General features: G+C 40.8%; 1 long non-coding RNA gene across 1 annotated transcript; it reads left to right on the forward strand.

The window, feature by feature from the left end:
- The first annotated feature begins 2,731 nt into the window (after positions 1-2,731).
- On the forward strand, positions 2,732-4,110 carry LOC142140274 (uncharacterized). Its single transcript, XR_012688368.1, has 2 exons — positions 2,732-2,829; positions 3,828-4,110. It is a non-coding gene; the product is annotated as an uncharacterized LOC142140274 (long non-coding RNA).
- The last annotated feature ends 427 nt before the right edge of the window (positions 4,111-4,537 follow it).

Below are 4,537 nucleotides of genomic sequence, written 5' to 3' on the forward strand. Positions count from 1 at the left end.
ATAATTATTTTTTACATATATTTTTTTTTACCAAGTGCAGTTACTTCTACTAGTGAACTGGCTAACTGGCTCATGCATGCACATAGTCCCTCGGACTGGCTTGGCACAGCGGTAAGGTAACAGTATTGTCAGGTATTTCAACGAGAGTTTAATGATAAACTGCGTTTATAACAGTTTGTTTTTTTATCCCAGCAATAAGTGGTGGTAACCCTATATCTTGTACAGAGAATCAGAGAAATTGTTCTGTATAGTTGATCAATGCTGAGAAATAGGAACATTTCCAAGGACAATTCCTCAAAGTAATGGCCTGTAGCTTAAAATTATTGACACCTGTGGAATCTCTGTGTTGATATAATATTAATGTATATGTATATAATAATTTTTGTTATTTATTAACAGTTAATATATAATAAACATTATTCTTTTCATGTTTATGAATACACATTCAGCTGGTTAGTGCCCAGCCCCCAACAGCATTAGTAATGGTGGATAAAAGCTCTTATTTCCCTTCTCTAGCAATCAATAACACATCCTCGGTATCACTCCCCTGAGATATTCCATTTCTATTTTGTGACTGAATGTGCAATCTAAGGGCTGGCTCACGCATACAGCATGCCTAACCCCTGCTCTTGTGCATACACTATAAGTGTTGTTTTCTGCAGAGTCAAGCTTTGCTGGGAGGATTTGGAAATAATTTAATTACACTGACATACTCTAAACCTGAATTTCTGGTTGCTTCTGAATTTGCTATCAGTTACAGCACAGTTACTATTATAGTTGATATTTTTTCTTTATAATCCCTACCGGAGCGATGACTAATAAAATTGGATGGAGGGATATGCAGAACTTCTGTTTGTTTGTGGGGTGCTGTGGGTACAAGAATATCTGGAGACTTGTCACACAAGTCTTTAACTCAAGATTCAGTTGGTATTCAATACAAACTGGTGCCACTATTCATGCAGGTTTCATATGAGTGAAACATGTACTGGTGGCACATGAAAGGGTGCCAGATCATATTTTTCTAATCAAATAAACAATCACTTTTGTTACATATTTTCTTTCTGCACAGTTCTTGGCTGCATTAATCCCACTTGAGCCACCACATTATTAATCCCCAGAGCTGACACTCTCCCTGATTGGGTTTTGTCTCTGCACCACCAGGGTCCCTCCACCTGCCCTGTGCTAACTTCACTCCATGGTATCTTTCTCCATTAACCCCTGTGCCCTGTCACACTAATTTAGAAGCAGATGCACGCAGGAAAAAATGCACGCAAAATGTCACATTTAAAATGCAAACACGTCCACATCTGTGGTTTACCCCTTTAAAGTCAAAAGAGAATTGTATTTCCTTCAGTACTCCAAATAGAAATGTCAATTAAGTAATGTGAATGAACAGCTGTAACTTGATATAATATAGCTGAGGCGCTAATGATTTAAGTACTATCAGCTGAAAGGGTCAATATGTAATCAGAAGTGGCTAGATAGTGATGCTGATAGGCATCATCTTTATTGCTAATATTGCACCAGTATTCCAGCACCCTCATATGCCTCCAAAAAGTTGTATCTGGAGATGCTTCCATGTCACAATTATTTGAACACACCCTTACTAAACTCAGCTTACACCTACCCCCAGTCCAGCTGTCCAAGTATAAAAGGACACAAGTCAACGATTCACAAAAATCTATATGTGGTGCATGCATGCACATTTTTTGAGAGTGTGCACAATATGTAAAATAAATCTATGTATGTCCAACTTTAAATGAACCCATAAGGTATGGATGTCTGTTTGAGTTAACATCTACGCTCATGACACTCAACCAAGGAGATGACAGGCTGACGCCCTTCCCTTGAGTTCTCACTGCAACTCTCAGCAGTATCTCTGAGTCCACTCATTGGGTTCAGGAACTGCCCTCCTGAAACTCAGGCTCACTCAGACATTTTACTCACAGCTATTGGTGCTATTTTTCATCCCGACTAGAAGGGAACCGAAAGAGAGAGGGTTCGGAGGACGCTGTCACTGAAAGGAAGGATTCTAAAATACTCTGGTCCCATCACTGCCTTTTGTCATGAATTCAAGATGGAGCACTCATTCATAGGTGTTACTCACACACATCCATACAAGGGAGAGTTACAGTAAGAATGTTTTTACAGTAAGAATGATAGGCTGTTTTACTGTGACTTCTTTGACAAAATTAGATGGGTTGGGATAGTAGTAGGGGTGAATTTCTCATACTGCATGATACCAGGTCACTACATAATTACAAAACAAGACTTTGAAACTCTTTAATGCAGAGTTGTCAACCCTATATGACCACCTGAAAAATTACCTTTGAAAGTATACCTTTTCAGACTCCATGGCAGCCCTTATGAATGGGTTCAGCTGACTAAAGACAAGAAAAAGTTGTAACTCCTGCAAGGTGGGTTGATGGTTGAAATCTGTATACAGCAGGCAGATTGAAACAGCAAACAAACAGCACCTGTGTTAATCTGGAACTAGGAAAGTGTTGCACTGGCAATTTGCTGAGTGTAGGAGGACAATCTTATAGTCTGTAGAGGAAGCCAATTGGTGGATGAGATCAGGTGTTCAAACTTAGCAGGATGTTTAGCAAATCTCTCACCCAAGATGGCAGCCTCCAGTACTGCAGACAGAGGTCACGCTTGTGCCAGGATAGAATGCTGCATACGACCAAAAGGGAGCTGTACAGTGATATGATACAGCCGAGTGGTGTAAACAGGACTAAGACCCTGATTCGTGACAGATTAATCCTGCTGATGCTAACATATCTTAGGTGCTGGATTTCTTTCAAGAGGGTCGTCGGTACATTGAAGGTATATTTTACAGCATTTAGTGTATTCTTAGACACAACACTGACATCAGCTGCTTGAAGGAATCTTTCCACCAGATCATCTAAGAGGATTCATCCTTGTATCCATCTTTTGTAGCACTGTGGGATTTTAATCATGTTTTGGAGGCTCAAGTAACAGAACCCTGTGAAGTCTTACATGAAGTTTCATTTAAATGCCTTACACTCAAGGTAATACTCTTAGTGGCGTCTGTTAGAACAGTGGGAGAACTTTAGGCCGCACTTGCCAACTCTCCCGGAAAGTCTGGGAAACTCCCGAAATTCGTGTCGGTCTCCCGGACTCCCGGGAGAGCTAGCATTTCTCCTGCATCCCGCAATTCCCTTGATAAAATGATGCGATTCACAGAGAATCACATCATTTTAGCCCCGCCCCCTGTCCCTGACATCTGGATGTTTTCTTGATCTGTTATTAACCTCTTCTTGCCTTGACCTTGACCTGTTTACTAGATTTAGCCCTGAATTCTGCCAGCCTTGGCCTCGGCCTGTGCTAACATTTACCTATTGAATACAGCCAGTCCTGACCTCAGTTCCTCTTTTGACCTAGCTTTTGAACTCAGCTTGCCCTGACCATAGACCTGTATTTTGGACAAAATGCTGCAACTCTTGCTGCTGTCTGTTACCTCCTTCCATGTCCTGTCCACCCCACCAACAATACTGTGTTTTATACTACGAGTTAAGACCTGGAGGCAACCAGGTACTTTTAGAAGATATTGCTTTCTTGGATAAGAGGCTGCTATAGGCAAAGACCTTGTGAAGAAGGTTCTACGGGTTTATAATCCCATTCAATATTGCCATAACAGTTTCACATCAATCAAAAGATTGTGCTCTTGTCCCTTTGTCCAAATCCTAGTAATGAGAGTGAAGAATGATTACATACTCTGCAGGTGGTCAGAGCAATTTCAGTGTATCTCTCAAGATCAATGGTATTCAGGATGGCTGATCATCTCTTTGTACTTCCTGAAGGTCCACATCAATGGCAAGCCCCAAAGACACTCTTGCATGGTGGATTTGAGAAATCATTTCACAAGCTAAGTGGAATGGACATGAGATGCCAAAGGTATTGATCGCACATTCTGCAATGGCACTGCCAGCCTCCTGGGCACACAGGGCTCAGGCTTCAGCAAGTGAACTATGCAAAGCAGCAGACTGGTCATTGCTTCATACCTTCTAGATGTTGTGACTTCGGCTGATGCTCAGTTTGGAAGAAAAATTCTTCAAGCAATAGATCAATAAAATATATTAGATGGATTGATTGATCAGTGTTGATTTGATTTTGTGGACCCACCTTGTGTTATTTCTGGACTACATCCCATTAGTGAGGGCTGCAATGGAGCCTGAAGAGAAAAAAAGCTAATTATACAAGCTGTAAATTTAATTTCCTTGAAGAACTCCTTGGCAGCCATAATATTCTCTCACATGTTATCTGTTTATGTCTCAGAGACAACTTGGGGAGTTACTCAAAGACAGCGAAGAAAGGAGGAGTCACAATATATACGTTCTGGGGGTATCCCGTCTCTACTCAGCTAAAGGTTACCCCATTCGTGAGGGCTGCCATGGAGTACTTCAAGAAAGTTAGATAATGGTGAATATAATTTGCTTTTTCTTTATCTCTCTATACCACCCATTAATGTTCTATTTTACATAATGTGCTTGAATCTAACACTACATCTTTC

This window comes from Mixophyes fleayi, chromosome 2 (assembly GCF_038048845.1).
Source record: "Mixophyes fleayi isolate aMixFle1 chromosome 2, aMixFle1.hap1, whole genome shotgun sequence".
Taxonomy (NCBI): Eukaryota; Metazoa; Chordata; class Amphibia; order Anura; family Limnodynastidae; genus Mixophyes; species Mixophyes fleayi.